This window comes from Ixodes scapularis, unplaced genomic scaffold (assembly GCF_016920785.2).
Source record: "Ixodes scapularis isolate PalLabHiFi unplaced genomic scaffold, ASM1692078v2 PGA_scaffold8__174_contigs__length_109621045, whole genome shotgun sequence".
Taxonomy (NCBI): Eukaryota; Metazoa; Arthropoda; class Arachnida; order Ixodida; family Ixodidae; genus Ixodes; species Ixodes scapularis.
In genome coordinates, this window is record NW_024609883.1 from 46,923,852 (window position 1) to 46,943,732 (window position 19,881).

At 47.1% G+C, this 19,881-nt stretch overlaps 1 pseudogene; it reads right to left on the bottom strand.

Moving 5' to 3' along the window:
• Nucleotides 1-16,875: 16,875 nt before the first annotated feature.
• Nucleotides 16,876-19,553, bottom strand: LOC120837816 (annotated as a pseudogene).
• Between the last annotated feature and the right edge of the window lie 328 nt (nt 19,554-19,881).

Sequence of the window (19,881 nt, forward strand, 5' to 3'; positions counted from 1 at the left end):
GGGTGCACGTGGGCTTCGTGTCTGAAGCTTCCTCTTTCTCTGGAGGATTGATGGCCGAGTAGGCTAGCGCACACCAGCTCAGAGCACGTGGAGCGAAAGCTCACGCTGCAGAACCTAGGGATTCTGGGTTCAATCTTCACCCCTGCCCGTTTCGATCTGGATGAGCATCGTACCGGCGTGCGGTAGCAGTCGTACTGCACTGGCTAAATTGCTTATCTACAGTGGGTAACAATGTCACGATGTTCTGGCAGGCTAACCTCCTGCTGTGTAAACAACTAACGACTAATTTGACTTTTTTTACTTTGACCACTTTCTCTTTCTTTCACAATACATAAGTTGGGAATCAGCGCTCCTTTCCTGTGTTCTATTTTATTCCTTCTGTGCTTGTGCGTTGTTTTAGTTAAGTCGCACTCCCTTTTTTTCTTAGAGTGAGATACCCGGTCGGTCCGTTAGGAAGTCGAGCCCCGGGAGGCCAGACAAAACAATCTCAGTCATGAGATAGCCGGTCGCATCGCCTCAGCGTTGAAACGCAGTGCGATCGCCTTTGCTTTAAACCCAACGCGGTCCCGTTAACGTTGAATGCCGGGCTGCTGGCAAGTTTCGGCATGATTTCATCATACACCGGCGGCTCAAAGTTCTTAACACCAAGGATAGTCACTCTAAATGGTCGAGTACGCAGAGACTCGCGCCAGACGTGCGGGGCTACGACACCCCTTGAGCCCATGTCATCAGCACCGCTCATCCCAGCGGTACGTAGAGTTGAACGCACTCGCAAGTCTGTTGAACTCGACATGCCCTTGGATCAGCTGGGTGCCACAATATACGCGCTTTTAGATACAGGTGCAAGCATATCGCATATTTGAAATACCGTATTCGAGTTGTGTAAAAAAAGAAAAAAAGCCTTCGGACGGCACATGTAAATTTGCAGCTGGCGTCGGGATTTCTACTACCTGCTGGCGGTGCTGAGATTGCGAATATCGTTCTATGGCAGAAAGCGAAGACAGCGCTTCGTGTACCTGCCTTGGCTAAAGGTGCCCATGATCATTGGAAGAAATTTTATCGTGGCGAAGCGGGCTACAATGAAATTCGCTGGAACCGGCTATCGGTTGAGAGATGAAACTGAGCTAACGCGATTAACGAGAAGGGATGTTAGGGTAGATAACTGGGCAAGTTTGTAAGAGTTCACGGTGAAAAAACAGCGCAAATGAAATAAGGACCAAACGACGAAGAAAACACAGCGCTTGTCTCGTGTTCTCTTCGTCTTTTTGTCCTTGTACCAACTGCGATGTTTTTTTTTTTTTTTTTTTTTAACAAGAGACGGGAGAATTGTAGAGACCCTTTCCGAAATTCACTCTGACCACTTTGATCACTATGATCATCTGTAGTACGGCATTTAGCCGTATCAATGGCGGCCTTCTAGTGACTGATAATGGAAAACGTTGAAAATGCTCCTAAGCGGATGATGCGAGGCCTGTAGTCTCGGGGGTTAGTACGATGCTGCGTAGGAGTTGAACGCAAGAGCTGTGTAAGCGTACATTTCCAACTCAAACTCAGTAAAGCTGCGGGCGGTACACTATTGGCTTGAAAGCCCTTTGGTGTCTAAATGTTTATCGAGGCGCCTGTGTGGGTTGGAGCTTTTTTCTTACTGCTGGTTCTTCGTCACCATCGAACTGAAAGTGATCAAGAACTACACCTTGAGCAATTCCAATTACAAACTGACGGCGCTTCTGCCGTCAGTTTGTGCTTGACCTTCGCGCTATTTATTTTGAAAATCAAGAAAGAACTACACCTTGAACAATTCCTCGTCTGCCGTTGACTTGCGCTGGTGACATTGCCCGAAAAAATACTATTACCACCTATGGTATGGCAAGACCTAAACGGCTATACGAGCCACCAGATGACGCTGAATTTCGGAAAGAGTCTATTCCGACAAACTTTGCGGGGCAAGTTTCTTTACACCCAGACAGCGTGCACACGGTCGTGCAGAAGTGTCCCAGTAGCAGCGGCTCGAACATCTATTGGAGTGGTTCTCGCCAATGTTCACAGAACGGCTTGTGAATTCTAATCGTCTGCGGCACCGTATTGAAACCAGGAGTGTGTAGCGGCAGCACCAGCAAGAACAAGGACGACGTACCAGATGGAAAAAAGAAACCCGAGAAAACCAGCACGAGCTCAACGGGTCCGGTACAACAGCAACGCAGCCCCTTTAATTCTCCTTGTAAATAATGTAAAAAAAAAAAAAGTCTGAGTAAAGCCAGGGGCATTTCTACAAGTGGTGACGCGGATCTTCAAACAAGGCCAGCTTCGTGCCTGATGACTTCCCTTCACCGGTGAGCCAGATTTGAAACACCGACTCTCGTTCGAAAGATTAGTCTTTCCTAAAGCGAAAGGTCGTCAGGCGATCCCACAATGCAGACGGCCGTCACCTTCAAGTTGCCGGAATTTTGGGTGGCGGACCTAGAGCTCTGGTTCCTCACCATCGAATCAATATCTTGAGAGCTAAATAACATCGTTCTTGACAAAGTTTGACCACGTCGCTTCCGCCCTGCCACCGTAATTGGCAGCGGTAGTCCGAAGCGCCCACCGCGCTCCACTAGAGAATCAGCCCTATGAACGCTTTAAGACTGAACTGATCCGCCGGACAACAGAATCGGAGCACCGCCGACTACAACAACTCCTGAACGCTGAGGAGCTCGGTGACAAAAAGCCGACGGAGCACCTTCGGCGCATGGAGGAGCTCCTGGGAGATAAAGCACCCAATATGAATACAACAATTTTCCAAGAGCTTTTTTTTTTTTTTTTTTTTTCAGAGACTGCCACACCAAGTCTAATTAATATAGAGCACGTCTACTAGCGATTAAACCGCGATGTTGGAACAAATGGCCAAGCAAATAATGGACGCGGGCTTTCCCATTATCTCCGTCGTCCGGGCCAACAAGACTAAACGATACGATACGGCACGACCATCGTTGTCAGCGAAAAACAAAATGACTCATCTTATGACTTCCAACTCACGGATATAAGAACGAATAGGCAAACTCGCCTGTGAACTCAAGGGACTTCTCATAAGTCGCTCCCGACCCTCGAGCTCCACGAGAGCGAGCAATGGACGTCGCCGAAGCTGCTAACAATATTGCAAATGGCAACGTGGCCATGCATGAGAAAGGATGTAATCACATCAGGTACGCGCGTGGCTGCACGGTGTTTGAGACAGACATGGACAATTTACAAAAAAAAACTTAAGTTACTGAATATTGGCATCAGAAGTAATTTGAATAGAGTAGAAATTACTCACACGTAAAGAAATTGAACAAATTACTAACTACCGCAAAGGAGCAGCATATTACTTTTGAAGTTGCTCTTATATTTTTATGGTGACAAAAGGTACATGGGTTTCGATACTTTGGTGAAATTAGGCTAGCCAACATAAAGTGGCTTGCGTTTTCACAGACACGCTTTAATAGCTGGTTCTGCTTCTGTGTGCTTAATTGTTTTGTACTTTGTTTTTTTGCACAATGATGTACTGCGAATGTGTGATTTCTACTCTGAGGTTTAGCACTGCCTGAGCTTGATTTTGCAGACAGTGTTTGCTTTTTTACAGCATTGCGTTAAGTACATATAAGAGGCACTTGAAGTAAACTACAAAGTAAATTAGAGGTTATGTACTTCAAGTAAAGTAGGAAGTACACCTGATGAAATGTACTTGAAGAAGTAAAGTACTATAAATGCAATGTCCTTTCGAAGTAATGTGCAAGTACTTTTTAGCATATTCTTTCATGATGTCATTCAATCCCCTATAGTTTTTTTACCTGTACGCACTATGCATTGCTCCAGGGGTAATCGGTGGCGCATCAACTTTTTTCAGAAATGGCGGCCCATATTGAATATAGTCAAGTTGCCACAGAGTACTTGTTTTACTCTCGCTGACGAACTTTTTAACGCAATAAACTTATAGGCACTTATTGTATCGGTCTTATAACCGCCGTTACTTCATTGAGAGAAATGACCAGATGACGGAAAGACGTTTTCACATAACGATACGCCAACTTTTTTGTTCTTAAATTTGAGGAATGTATTTTTGAAGTCGATAGTTGTACTTTACTCGGAAAGTACCAGAAACAATACTTTACTAAAGCACAAGTACATGATCAGTGAATATACCTCAAGTAATGTACAAGTTTTGTCAACCTACTTAAAGTAATACTTTAAGTAGCATGCCCTTAAAGTACATTCTAACACTGCGTGTTTATTAGTTTTTTATGTAAAAACGTTGGGGAAATTAATAAGGTTTCTAGAACGATCTTCGAATCTTTTGAAGAACTACATATTCCGAGTTTCGGGAGGAAAGGCAACGCAAAAGGGCCGCCATTGAGTTGCCCTTTACCACGTGATTCAGCAAGTCCAGCACGAACGACGGGAGTACCAGATGAGGTCCAGAGCGGGTGCTGCAGTTTGTTGCCTCCTTTGACTGAGTATGCATTGTGTACACCTCCTGTAGTGGGCGAGAGTTCTTATGTTGGGGAGAAGCGGCGACAAGCCCTTTCTTCAAATGCGTCAAGTATCCTTGAGCGTCGGGACACAAAGAAATGCCAGTCGTCAGCGCTAAACCCGCAGTTCCTCGGCCTCCCTTGCGACGTGTTTGTCCGCTCGAGGCGCCTCGTAGCAGGATTGTTGCAGTGGAGGGCTCTTGAACATTTTAGGCAGTTCCGAACCCCCCCCCCCCCCCCCCCAACTTCCCCCTCCCCCCTGCCTCCGCCGGCATGCTTTCCCCTCTTTGCAAATATCAGCTGATCGCGCAACATCTTATCTCTTATGTGCAGGAATGTTTGTTGATACGCAAAACAAGCACTAAAATTCAAAGTAATTTGTGATTTGAGTTGAAGTCACTCGGGAAGATTAATTAAAGTAAAAACTAATTAACAAAATAATAATGTAAATGAAAGTTAATAAACTACTCAGAAAAGCATTTAAACTATAGTAACTTGAGTAGAGTAGTTGAACTACGTAAAGGTCAGATTTAACAAGGCGAGAACAGAAGGTGGCAAACCACCAGATTTAATGCAGTCAATTGAAAGCCCACTGACTGAGCCTGTGACATTGTTGGTCTCTCTCCCTGCAGTGCACGCGGAATTACATATTTGCTAGTAGTGACGGACCACTTCACGAAGTGGGTCGACATATTTTCTTTGTGCAAGCTGGAATCTAGAAAAATTTGGGACTGTCTTCTTGATAGATTCGTGCACTTTGGCTTTTCCGCAACGTTCATTACAGGCATCGTGTCTTATTTGTTAGCAAGGTGTTCGTGGATAAGTGCAAGGCACCAGGGATACGGCACAAATGGACTTCGCCGTACCATCCAGAGGCAAATATCACGGAAAGTATCATCCGTAGCCTGAAGCTGAGGCTTGTAGTGCAGACAGAGCGACGCAAAGACTGGGACTGAAAACTGGCTGATATGGCATTCGCTACGCGTACGACATCCAACCGGTTCACGGGTTTTACTCCAGCTCAACTTAAATTTGGGAAAGAGTTCGCGTTTCTTCTTTGAAATGGCCATCTTAGGAGAGGTTCAGCCAGTATGCAGCGCGCTACTATGCAGTTCGCAGAAGATCTCCGGAAGCGTTTCACGGAGAACTTGCGGGAATTTCGAGAGTCTCGACGTTTCGAGTCGGCAGCCGGCCAACCAGTTGAACAAGGGGAGGCGAAATCTGTAGCTCAAGGTAGGAGACCTAGTGCTGAGGCGAACTCATCGACTAGTGATGCTGCTAGAGGCTTCAAGGCCTCTTTAGCAAAGAGATGGGGAGGCCCCTACTGTGTTGGCAAGAATCTCTCCACTTGTCGTCTTGCAAGCTTGTGCATCGCAAATCTGGTGAAATGTGCTAACCCATTCATGTCGCCGACCCAAATGCTCTCTATGAACCCCAGGAGGCAGATATGTAGCAGGTTCCAGATGTCATCGATCTTGACTACCTCTTGGAAGATTCCGCACCGTCTTTGCCAAGATACAACCTGCGACGGCGGTGCATGCGACGAAGGGACCACGACCCTTCGTTGCATTATATTTGTGCCCTGTTCGGTTTTTCGAAAAAGGAGAAGAGAAAGTTGCCGTGCTTCCGTGTTGCAGTTGGGCAGGTGTCGTTCTCGGGTGCGGTCATTTATTACTGTCCCGCCCTGGCATCATTTTAAGTTCTAGAGCCTCTTGCCAAAGACGTAGCGGCGCGACACAGCTCCTTTCAGATCCTCCACAGCAGAATAGGTACCGTCCGGAATTACTCATGTCAGACCGGCGCTTACCCAACTGCGAAGACCCTGGCTGAGCCAAAAGGAAGGCCGCCCCTACACGTCCTAAGACGTCTCCTATGTTGTTTTGTTTTTATCCCCGGGTATGAGCAACCTTTGGGCCCAAAGCGTTGGGCCATGTGGCCCATATGACAAATCAACCCGAGGGGGGCCAAGTACAATTGGTCAAGCGAGCGGCGCTCCGTTGCTGATAACAGGCCGTCGCAGCGGATGCGCCAGGGCTTTTGGGATCGCGAAGCGGGCGATGACGGTGGATAAATGACTACGCGTTGTTAAACCAGTGTGTCTTGTCATTCTCCAAGGCGGGTAGAAGCAAGGGAACTCCTGCACTTAATACCGCGTATCGCAGACAATGGTGATGTCATGTCGCGGCCGAACAGCTGATGATCAGTGTGGCGATCCCCCCCCCCCCCCCCCCCCCCCCAACCGATAGTTTCGGTTTTGCCGTGGACTCCCGAAACCAAGCTTTAAGCGTGATATTATTAACACTACACACAATATCAAGAGAGAAAAAGATGCCTTGTAATTCAAGGGCATTGACTGAGCTTAAAACAGTCGTGATCCTGATTTCGAAAACATACACCGGAATCGCCCTTTGAAGATATTAGGACGATTTTTGAGAACTTTTACAATCGTTTTCGCGGATATAAAAAAAAGACGATAAAAAATCTGTCTCTCTATGTATATATATATATATATATTAATGCTGGGGTTGTTAGTGTACCTTTAATGAAAAGTCAGTTCTAGAAATCTGACGCTTATTGATAATTTGTATAAGTGCGTAAACATGAAAAAAAAAACAAAAAAAAAACATGCAGACCCAGAAAAGAGAAATTACACGGACCGGCAGATGCCGCCTTACCTATTTTGCATGGACACGTCCCACTGTGGATCCCTCCGTAACCTTCTTCAGTGGAGCACCTTTGGCCCACTCTAAGCAAAGGTTGGCAGGTAGAAACGATATAGTCGATGTTTATTTTTCCTAGGCAGCATAGTCCAGGCCTGCAGTCGCCTTCGCCGTGGCATAACGAGCCCTGACTCCCTTTCCTCTGAGGAGCCCAGGCATCTCCGCTTTCCTGTTGCTGGAGAAAAAAAAAATAAAAACACAACGGAACAACTATTAGAATCTTACCTACAAGGCACTCAGGTATCACAATTCCTTGTGCGGAAGTTTCAGTTTTCTTTAGGAATTTAGGGTTTCAAAATGTTCTAGGAAGTCAAGTCAGAGCCAAGCTTGGTCTAATTTGGTCTGAATCTGAATATCTTGGCGATAAATAGACGAACAAATGACAAAGTTGGGTTTCGCTGCCTGCTAGCTAGGCTCTCATCTGCCACCTTTTGACCTAAATTTCCAAACATGTGCCATAGTTAGGCTTCACTTCTGGCTGCTCGGTTTTCATGTGCCAAGTTTGGGCGAAATTGCCGAGCAAAGGCCAGGATTAGGTTGCTCTGCGTCTTCTTCGGCTGATTCGAGGTGTGTCTTGTTGAAGTATGGCACCTTGGAAATTTTGGGGCAAACCGGAGAAAAGCCAAAATAGGTACTCCGACATTAACTAACGCCCTTGAGGAAAACGATATTAGGCCCAAGCTAGGCCCTTAGGATTACAAATCTTAGGTCAAGTTTGGCGTTTCTTTCGCACGTTACCTGAGTATAATGTTCTTTTTAAACACAAAGTGAATTTTATGAACCTCGTTTTATGACTACAAAGTCACAAGGAACCGTCATGAATATACGTTTGAAAGAATTACAGTATGTACGCCAGTGCTTCAAACACACTTTGGACGATCTGCCCTAATTGGTTTCTAAAAGTATCGTGCTCTGATTTATCACAGAAGTGCGGCTAGGTAGTGGAAGTCCGGTGTAAAAATATAAAAGAATATCAAAAGTACAGGAGGACACTCGATACTCGGACACGTCTCGCGGGAGAAATGTTTTCGAATAGTGCTTCTACACGTATTAAAGTGTGGGACTACGTACGACGTCGAGGATGGCGTCCTGGAGATCGACGACAAGTATGGCGTCTAACCTAACCTAACCTAATCTGCTTGGAGCAAAGCCGGCGTGGGGTTGTGAATCCCTACTGCGTGGCGCACGTTAGAGACCCTATACTAGCGGTTGCACTGCACTGGCGAAATTGGTCGTCTAAAGTGATACAGCAGACGCTCTTTCCGGCTGACTAACTTCCGGCCATACTTGTACACGTTACTGAAAAATAGTGAGGAACTACATTTACAACTACTCAAGGTTAAATTGGAATTTATTACAATTACAATTACCCTCCCACAAAAGTAACTGACCGTTACCCCAAAAAGTAATCCGTTACTTTCGTGGCGTTACTTTCAACATTATTGTCCTCAAGTAAGAAAAAAGGGAAGAGGGTTATTAAAGTGTTTATTGTTGCAACCTGTTCCATTTAGTGAGCTTGAGTATTTTGAGCGACAGCTGGCTCTCGAAAGTCTCGTCAGACATTTTGCGTTCTTTCTTACTCAATATGTCAGCTGCTACGCTGAACAGCATTTGAACTAAGGCACTGGATGGGAGTGCCATATTGTTCCTCACGAACGCTTCATGCTCTGTAATTGAGCTTTTTCAGCGAAACAATGGAAGTACTATTTTACTCGAACGTACACTGTTAGCAAGTCCCGTGTATTTAGCGAAAATTTGGGGTGAAAAACACGCTATGTACACAAATTACCAGAAATTTACACGTTGAGTAATGGATAATTTGTTCAAAAGTCATGCGAGGTTGTAAAAAACGTGTTTTGGTTCGGTCATACACGCATAGTCGTGTAGCCGACCTCGAAAACACGCATGACCCCCGACGACGACCGCAGCACTGCCGGCTATTGAAGCACCGGAATGCTTGGGGACACACCTAGAAAAGACCTTCGAGACAAATGCCGCGGAAAGAAACATGTCTCGGGGACAGATATGCACCAAAAGGAATTACGCCATGTCGCGGGACGGGGCGAACCCCGCGCTTACCGCGCTCGCTGCCATTCCTGCCATCTTAGAGATCATACATACTAACTCTAAAGGGAAAGGTACGCCATTTTCCCATGCATTTTGGCTGCCGCAAGCAGTGTTGCCAACCTATTTTTTGAAAATACTCCACGCCAGCGTCCAGAAAACCCCACGTTACCCTACGAATATTTCTTATTACCCTACATTCTACCCTACGAGGCAAATCTTTGTTCAAATAATGCTGTTGCATGAATTATGCTGATATAGGGTTGTATTAATACAGTACAAAGCGACAGGGCACGCATGCAGGCGCATACCTGGGTTATTCTAGAACACTATGCTTGCATGCGAACTGTGTAGCATCAGCACAACAGTGTTGCTTCGAGCGCACAGACATCCTCAACCAACATGTTTAGCTGATTTGTCATCAAATTAAAAACTGGGCTACGTGGGACCAGCACTCGCGGCGACAGACAAGGCGGCTCATTACAAAGGAAGCTAATCCGAACGGTATATTAGCTTATTCTTTGGGTGAACCGCCTAGGGATTCGTCAAACTAAAGTAATATTTCGACAAACGAGGCTATTACACCGGGGGAAGATAGGAAACCGGCGACTCTTTCGTATTCGCTAAAGTGTCATTCGATGAAACGTGATGGTTTCGACTTCGTTCGCTAAAACGTCGTGCACTCAAGTGAACGCCTCCAGTCCCAACTACTTGCGCAGTCGGTAGACAGTCTTCAAACTGCCTACTGACTGCACAACGTGCCGGGAAGCTCCGTGGGAGCTTTGAAATCAGTTTCCGTACTCGTCGATCATCCGTGATCAGGGCTCTATTGGCGTGGTAAGGAGAGTTAATTGCAATGCGCCATAACAAAAAAAAAAAAAGCACCCATTACGAGTGGTAGTTCCCGCTATGGTTATTTGCAGCATGCGCACCTTACGCCAGCGCGTTTAAAAGTCCAGTTGAACAGGGGGCTGCCGGTTCTGGTGGGATCGGCCTGGTTCCGCCCGCGGTGCCACGTTTTTCGCAGGTGTAACAAGGGCCGCCGGATGGACCAGAGTCACCAGAAAAAAATTGGCGGGAACGTTTCCACTGGGAAGATACCTCTTCTGGCTCCAAACTCCATATGCGCAACTCCACCTCCTCCCACCTCCTCCCACTTGCTCCAGCTTTCCAAAACTTTCTAGAAAAACATCGAGGGACTTTACTCCAACTTGGCGTGTGGTGCACTCTGTTAGCACGTCTTGTAACTTGGATACTTTCGTTTTGCATGATGTCGTGGTGTGGCAGCACACGGGTTGTAAAGTTATACAAAGCTTGCACATCAGCTTTTTTTTTACTTTTTTGTATTATGCTTGCCGTTGAAGAAGCAACGTCTGAAAATACCCTACTTTTGGCAGCGAAATGGCCGCACGGCCCCTACAACCCTACAATGTACCAAAAATGCCTAAAATACCCTACAAGTAGGGTAATTACCCTACGGTTGGCAACACTGGCCGCTAGTGGCGGAGCCTGCAGGCAGACCTTCGGGGTCCCACACATGGTTACCAACTGCCTATGATTTCACGAATGCAATTATATCATCAGAACAGTTCTATGAACTTGAACAATCCACGAACCACCGGTGGAAAGATATTCGCGTTCCTTTCAAAGCTTTCTTTTTGCATAGCGCGCAGATGTACGGCCTCCAGTCAACGCTAAACTAAACCAGATAAACCGCTTTGCCGGTGGCCGCTCCCCAGGAATACGAAACCGCGCAACCACCAGATTTCTGAGATTTCGACACAAGGGAAGTTAATGCAGCGTAATCAGTATACTGCTTCTTATAAGCGTTAGAATAGCTCGATCAGAATTTAGTTTACAACGTTAAGTTATCACTGTTTATATTGTTGAGTGTTTTCAGTCTTTGCGATTACCATTGCGACTGTCGTCCATCAGCTGACAACATTGGTTTCTTTCTCTCGTGTTCTGTCGCTCTCTTTCGCAGTCTCACTCGGGACCCAGGATGTCGGCGCACGGGATTGCCACTTCTCCTCACCCGCCTTTACCCCCCTGCATGCCATTGATCCTGGTCGATGGCAATGCGGCTTCCCTCTTATCGCCGATGTTGGTATTTATTTTAGGGGTCTTGATAATAGTTTCTTACATCCCACAAATAAGGTTATGGGTCTAATTGCTCGTTCTAAACAGTTAAAATGGAGACAAAAAGCGTGCCCTTGATCTGAACACGTGATATTGCAGTTGGTTTCGTTTTGGCTTCAACCCTTCAACTGCAAGCGAGTGTGCCGTCGCTTCTTATGCATCCTCCTCAACATTTACGGCGCTCCGTGGTGGCCGCGATATTAAAACTTTATACCGGTTGCTGCACCTGTAGTCCATCTTTAAGTTAGAGCTGACAGAGAAAATCTGGCCACGGCGCAACGCCGATGTACGCTGGAAGCTAGAGCCGGTTGGCTTTCGTTGCTTTTGTTTGGTCGGAGAAAATCTGACAAAACAACGCTCGTTTAGCATGGCGCCGGTATTGTTTTGGTTTGTCGGGACGCTAGAAGCTCGAAGGTTTGCAATTATATGTTGCGAAGACGTGACCGGAGAAGTGCCCCTGTGATGTTCCCAGGAGACGGAAAGCACCAATCGTAATCGTCGTGTGTGCTTTGAAAGCGAAGGGAGTCACAGGGTCCACGAGTGCGCAACCACAAGCCAAGGTTCACGACAGCGCTGCGTTGACTTCGGCGATCTCGTTTGTTTGGTGAAACACGGTGATGCGAGAAAGAGACGAAACGTTCGTGCTGTGTGGTGCGGTGCTTGGAGGTAGGAACCCACACTAACACGGAGCGCAAATTGGTTGCTGTGGAGTGCATGGAGGTTCAATGGGTTTAGTCCCGTCGTCGTCAGCTGGTCCGGGAGGAAGCAGCGAGTGTTTTTAAAAGTAAATCTTCCTTCGTTCCGTTTCAAACTGTGGAAGTATTCCGACGCATACGGTGAGTAAGGAGCTGCGGGTGTTTTCAACAAAATCACGTCGTTTTAATTGAATAATGGACTCCGGATTGTTGTCCGAAATTTTCCGTTTTTATGCTTCGTGTTCGACTGCGTTTGCACAGCGACGCACATTGCTCAAGTAGAAGATTCGGTCCTGCAAACAACCGGTTATACAGAATTTCAGGGAAACTTAAGTCACCTCCAATATTTACCTGTAAATCGCGTGCGAGGTTGCGCTCATCATGCGGCGTGAATAAATTAGGGCAAGATTTCCTACCTCCCCACAGATGCATGTACTGAGACTATATTTTACGTAGTGACCGTAGTGCTTTTTCTTTATCTTGGGAAAGGGCGTTGGTGCATTTATTATGGTACGATCACTTGAGAGTTGAGAAATCGGAGAGAGCGAGCAAGCTTTCCCAAATTGTCTCTTTTCTCTCTGGCACTGCCCTCTTTCAGTTTCAGTAGGCATATCTACTAGCAGGTACAAGCTGCTCTAAAGCAGGTAAAATACAGGGGAAGCTTAGGACGGTGCGGACTCCGTGTTTCGCGCTTTTCGCAAGGTGACGGGGTAAATGCTTTTGCGAGGTATGCAGAATATGCAAGCGATTTTATTATGCCAATCGTTTGCGTCTCCAGCAAAACGAATAAGATGATCTACAAAAGCACAATCACAAACAAGCCAAGATTTACGGTAGCAGTGCGTTTGCTTCGGCTGTCCATGTAGTTGTATTTTACAATGCTCTCAGCGACACCGTGTCATGACGAAGAGCTGGAACGGTTACTGTTTGTACTGGCCTCCCGGTTGACAGAAACCCGCATCGCCCGCATCGGCACCGAGTGCGCTTGGGCTGTTGATGCTCCAGCCTTTCATCCGCGGCTTGACGCCAGCTGATCCTGCTGCTGAACGGTGAGGAAGCGGCGAGAGTGACCTCTGAAGTGAATGTAGATCCTCGTTCATTCAGTTATCCGGTGTCAAAGTGTGGAAGATGTCCAACGTGTACTGAGGGCAAGAACTACGAGCGTTTTGCCTTGCTTTTACAGCCGAAACCAGAGCAACCAGATAACTGCCTTGCGTACTCCGAAATGACGGAAGCAATAAGTTTCAACAGGTCGAGTACGTCACCGGGGATGTAGGCGAGACGGTGCACACTTTTTAAACGCTCGCAGTATCCACGAGTGGTACCAGGAAAGCGACGTCAACAGAAAAGGGGCTCGCAATTCAGCATAATGCAGTGCTACGGGCCCGTGTATCTTCAAAGTTCGGGGTAGTGGCAGTAGAAAAAAAAGACGCATCAGCGCCCCACACCAGTGTTCACGAACAACACCGGTTACAAATACCCAAGCCCCACCGCTCCACTCGACACCGACACGACATACGACAACAATTTGCATCAAAACGCCCCAAAAGTGAAGGCGTCTGCTCCCGTACTTGCACTTAGCGGAAGTGAAGTGTTGGGCGGATGTCCTTCACAAAAATATATAAAAAATGCTTTGCGCAAGGATAATTTTCATTTATTATTGTATACGTAATAACAAAATCCCAATAATTTGGTTTTCTATCTGATTCAAGCTAGCCGGACTGCTCATAACACTGGTCCAGCAAAAAATAACAAAATTTTGAACGTTTTCATGACCGGTTTAAGATTTATTGTTGATATATCGCTATTTGTCGCAACGGACTAACATTATAGATTTTGCCTTCATACTTTTTAAATGGAAACAGTTCTAGCACACGGCTGTCCATTCCGCCGTGTTTTGTGTCTTCTATAAATCTTTAATGGTCAGCGACCAAAGAGCTCACCCGCACATGTCAAGCTTCTATGCGCCGCCGGGAGAGATGAATTTCGGGTAGGAAGTGTCGGGCGTAGTGGTCGTTGTCGTGTTTGTGTACATGTCGGTGCTGTGTAGTACGTGGTACTGGTGTTGCCTGCGATGTATGTGGGGTTGCTGTCTGTACTTCGTTTCACCTTATGTCCGAGCGCGGATGCTGTTATGAGCCGAAGGGCCAATCAAACAGCGCAAAAAGCGCAACGTCATGGCGTGCTCTCTGTGCTTGATAGGACTAGCCGGCTGAGGAGCACGCTCAGAGAGACAGCGAATACCGGCCGGCTACTCTTATCAACTGCAGAGAGCACGCACGTCATGACCTTGTGCCTCTTTCGCTGTTTGATTGGCCCTTCGGTTCATAACATCGGCCGCGCTCGGACGTAAGCTGAAACGAAGTATAGTCGTGGTCGTTCGGGCAGGGTATGAACAGACTCGTTTTTTTTTTTTTAAACGTAGGCTGCTAGAAATCTCGCTGGTGGCGCAAGTTACCGCTCGATTCTAAATAGTTTGTTCAAGTTATTTATCCATGTGAGTTCGGCATTCGGTACTTTGTCTAGGGGCTCTGTTAAGTTACCAACACCGCCGACCGCCGACTAGGGGTGTCGCGAACTTTTGTCGAACCAGACTTTTTGGTCGAACTTTCGGGGTTCGACGGGTCGTACCGGTTCGCCGAACCTTCCAACTTTTCACCAGATTCGACCGGTTCGACTTTGTGTACAGTGTACACAAAGTTATTTTATATCCTGAACAGCTGCAATTAAAAGAAACTAAATCTAACCAATGAAGAATTTAATAACTTATTTTTTAGTACTGTATTAACTGAAATAGCCAATCACCGCTGCACTTAATTTATCTCTCAGCCATTATCATCCAATCCGAAGCCAACTGGCCAGTCTGTCGCGCGTGCGCACGCGAGTCGAACCTCAATGAAAGGTTCGTCGAACTTTTCACTAAAAGGTCGAAAAAGTCGAACCTGGTCGAACTCGAACCGCGGCCGGATCGCGACACCCCTACCGCCGACGACACACGTACGTACTACAAAGGCTGGGAAGGGTTTCCTAGTGTCGTCAACGCAGGCCGATGAGCGGCAATATTTTGCGATGACGCGGGCGGGTGGCGCTGCTGCCTGCAGGCGCGCAGAGCCGTTTTTTGAGAGAGTTCGGCCATACATTGGTTTGAATAGGCGAGCATCTCGGGGCCAACCACATGCCGCGAAACAGCCCCTAGCGGTGGTCGTGTGCTCTAAGTATGTGACACGACTGATTTGAGCCGTTTCAGCGGCGCTAGAGTGAAAAGGTTTAGCGCTCGGTGGACTGAAAACTTTGTGCATGTGAGGTTTTAGTCACGCCAATATTCAAGTGTAGAAAAAACGAACGTGCGCTCCAAACCAGCGCCGACTTGCTAGAAACAGCGTCTCAGCCGAGACGGGGAAAGAAAGCGCTGCCAAAGCCAGCGCACGAGCTGAGCGGGACTCTGCGTCTCAAGACGCTTGCGCGCCCCACCACTGGTTTTCTTTTTTTTTTTTCAGTTAGTCTTAGCTTAGACGTTGTTCTAGCAAGCCGGCCCAGAGTGAACTGTCACCTATAATTCATCTGCACAGACATCAGCAGTGCAGACAAAGGCATGGGCACGAGCGAGTGGCTTCGGAAAGTGCCTCCTATGCACGAATTCTCGTACAAACAAAAGCGTTTTGCTGAGCTAGGCTCACGCACCTGTGCCTTTGTCTTTAGTGCAGACATTTGTTAGACGGAGTAGAGAGGCCGCGATTGAACGCTTCTATTTCACGCTTTAAATGTCGTTTGCAATATTGTGACGTCGCGGTCTCCAGATTGGTCGACGCTATGCCACAAATTTAGTAGACGCTCTAAGCGCGGGGGGAATACTCGGCGCTGGTGGCGGCCTCTGCTCCGCCTATTGGCCAAACTCTCCCAACGCACGGCTCTGCAGGCGCGCTGTCGCTTGGCGGTAGGCGCGCGATTTTCAACGGGATACGCGTTTCCGGATGTAAATGTGTGGCTGCTGTAGCGCTCGCTATCGTTTAATCTTCACACACACACACACACACACACACACACACACACACACACACACACACACACACACACACACACACACACACACACACACACACACACACACACACACACACACACACACACACACACACACACACACACACACACACACACACACACACACACACACACACACGCACGCGCGCACGCACGCACGCACGCACGCGCGCACGCACGCACGCACGCACGCACGCACACGCACACGCACGCACACGCACACGCACACATATATATATATATATATATATATATATATATATATATATAAAGACCACTTCTCTACGAGTCTTGCAAAACCTCTCTGCTTCGGCGGGTGTTCTCCACAGCTCGCTGGAGACAGACCGCGCGGAGCGGTACGGGCAAAAGAGAAGCGCTCGAGTGTAGTTGCATCTGCTGCACGCGCTCGCCTTGTATGTAGGAAAGGTTGGAAGTAAATCGCTAAAATGAGACGATGACGAGAGCGTGGGGAACATGCCATTCATTTTTATTTTACTAATCGACCGTTGCAGAAGCCAGCAAGCGCAGCGCGTGTAATAAACAATCCCTTCATCTCCTTATCGTTTTGGAAATGAAGTTAAAGGTATATTCGCACAAGAAAAAAAAAAACAGCATACAAACTTGCGAATCATCCACACAAAACATCACAAAGCTAAATGTCTATTCCAGGTCCTTGTACGCGAAGATTTATTTAGTGTGCTCTGCCTCCCCAGTACTGCAGTCCGGTTCTCACCGGCTTCGCCTCATTTTGAGAAATTTTTGCTTTTCCCTTTGGGAATCTCGACCCTTTTTAAGAGCCTTAGCAAAGAAATGCATCCTGGTCAGAGCATAGAATTTGATGACATTTGCTGTGACCAAGCGTCCATGCTCACTGCAGCCAACCTCCTGCAGCGCATGCCCCTGAAGGAAGCGCAGAAAACAGATCACGCTCTTAGCATGGAGCTTGCTCCTGGTAAAGAACACAGTGAAGGCGTTTTCCAGTCTGGTCACCAGTGCCTCAAGTGGTTTTGAAGGGTACAGCAAACCCCCATGATCGAATTCTCTCGTCAATGAGGTGTTGTCATTGCACTCGGCCTGCAGGAGCAGGACACTCAAGCAAGATGCACATTCTGGGCACGGGAATTTTTTCGGAGTTTTTGCGGACAACATAACCCGCTACGTAGTATATCAGCCGACTGTCACTTCTTTTTTCGACACAGACGTGGTGGTCAATCAGGCTACTGTGCTCTTTTAGCAGAACTGCAGCATGAGCCAGACCTTTCTCGTCCAAGAGTTCATCAATGAGTGCTGTTACACAAGCAGCCTTTTCTTTTCCGTTATCAGATGGCTGCAAAAGTGCAGTTACAAGTTCAGCTGGCGAGTTTCCATTTTTTGGTGGTCTTGCAAGGCTGTAGAAAGTTAGGTTGTTAATATTGACCAAGAACTGCTCAGGGGAGGGTGGTCATTACATCCAAAGGATTGTCGCATAATCCCAAAGATGTTTTCTAGTTTATCTTGACTAAGGTTTGCAGTCAACAAGTACCTGTAGTGCACTGAGGTAATCAGATAGCCCAGAAGTGACAGTGTGCTCTGTAGAGTCGCACGGAGTCCAAGAGCAGTCCCTGCGCTTCGGAATCCACCAGCGTGTTGGGCATGCAGCGTGCTCTTCCCATTCACTTAAGAAGGCACTGAACCTTTTCAAAAACTGGGCACTTCCTGACTGGGCTCGAAGGCCCTTAGACGGGATCCTGGATGACATCACGAAGATCAACATCTCCATCAGCTTTACAAACTGCTCTGTTGGCTCAGTTGTTCTAAACCTTCTTTCCAAGTCACCTTTGTAAAAGAAAAGCCCTTTCAACACCTCTTGACTGAACAGTTGAAAAGCCAAATTCACACAGATTTTTTCAAACGTGTTTGGTTGTACATGTGTCTGTGTTGTGTGTGGCATCACTTTCAGCGTCAATGCTTCCTTGTCCCTTTTCCATGCCTCCTTGATGATATCAACATGAGCATGAACACATGGAATCTGTACGCCTTTTGAGACAAAGGTATTCCGCACGCATTTGATCAGATGAGGAAAATCAAAGATGAAGTGTAGGCTCCTTGCTGTGTCGACAGGATGGGGAACCTTGCAGGTGACTTCCTTAGACGAAGCTGCACAAGTAAGGAATCTCTGTGAATAACAGGAGGTAAGCAAAAAAAAAAAAAAGCTTTTCACTGTAATTCTGGGACGGAAATTACCCAACTTGGATGTCGAGCAGCTTCCAGAGACAGCGATTCCAGGGAGCACCATCACTTTCCCAGAAATCGACGAAGAGGCCGGATTTTTCAGCCAGTATCGTAGCCTCCAGGAGAATCTTCGAGAGGACAGGCGCCTTTACATTGCCTCTGGAAGCAAAGACTCCCAGGATTTGTGTCCACTTTCCTGCAACAATAAGATGTTTCACTGTGAGAAATATAAAAATGTAAATCAGGGCTTAGGCATCACTGAAGCAAGTATGTTGTAAATGACATCACAAACTTTACTAGGTGGACTAGGCTCTAGGATGTACAACAACCAAAAAAAGTATACAATCGTATCGCCATCACGACAAACTTATTTAAATTAACTTGCCTTTAAAGGGTTGAAATACTACGACGAGGCCGTGGTCAGTCAGTGCTGTCTCGCTGCTATCCTCCATGAAAGGACCGAGGTCAACGATGCCACTCAGTTCAACAGATGCCGTCAAATTGATGTTCTCCGAGGGCTTAATCTCGTCATACACAAGACCACCATGGCAGTTGAACTCGTCTATGTCTCGTGTCTTCTTTTCCAAAGCTGAAAACACACTGGTGTTGAAACCAAACATGCTTTTAAATCCCTGTATGTGTTTGTCCAGGCACGACTTGCTCAGCGAGGCAAGAATATTGTGTCTTCTAACATACTCGTAGAGTTGGGGGCTTCTCATGCGCATCAAAATGCACTCCAGAACCCACTGCATGTCGTACGCCATGCCTCTGCTTGATTTTCTGGATGCCGCCTCAAAACAGGTTCTTACAGCAAGACGCTGCTTTGGTGAGAGGCTCCTGATATTCTCCTCCAAAAATGAGCTGGAAATTGTTTCTGTGACTGCCCGAAGCTCTGCAACACTTCCTTGGGCTTTTTCTAGACTTTTTTTCGCCCAGAACAGCTGAAGGGACTTCCTGGCAATCCGTTGCTTAAATGTCGTTTGACGTTTTTTCTTGAGCCTGTACGTCTGGTTTTTGGATGAGCTTTTTTGTATATTTGCATCGTAAACAAGCTCTTCGTCAGCTGTTGTCACACAGCAGTTTTCTGCGAAGTGCATGGAACCAAACTGGACACACTGACCAGCTCTTACTGGCTCAATTCCATAGCCTGGGCAAAGAAGCAATTGCTCAGTCTTTTTCAATGCCCAGGGCGTCATCTCGTCTACTTACTCAAATTTCTTCGACTTTGATGCCTCGGCAATATATGGTGCAAAGGTATGCGCTCGCCTGTGCAGCGGTGGCCACGGTGGCTTCGGCACATGCCGAGAACGTAATGTGCTTTATGACACACACGTCGTCTGGTTCCATCCTGACGTGCCATCCAAAGCGCAATGCCGTTGGATCGTTCGACAAAACGATACTGCTACAATACATCGAGGGTGGCAGAATGTCGCTGAACGGCTGCGTCTCCGGCGCTGGTTCTGCACAGGCATTTCCAGGATTACGGTCATGCGTGGATCCGCTTGCAGCCCTGCGTTTCAGTGG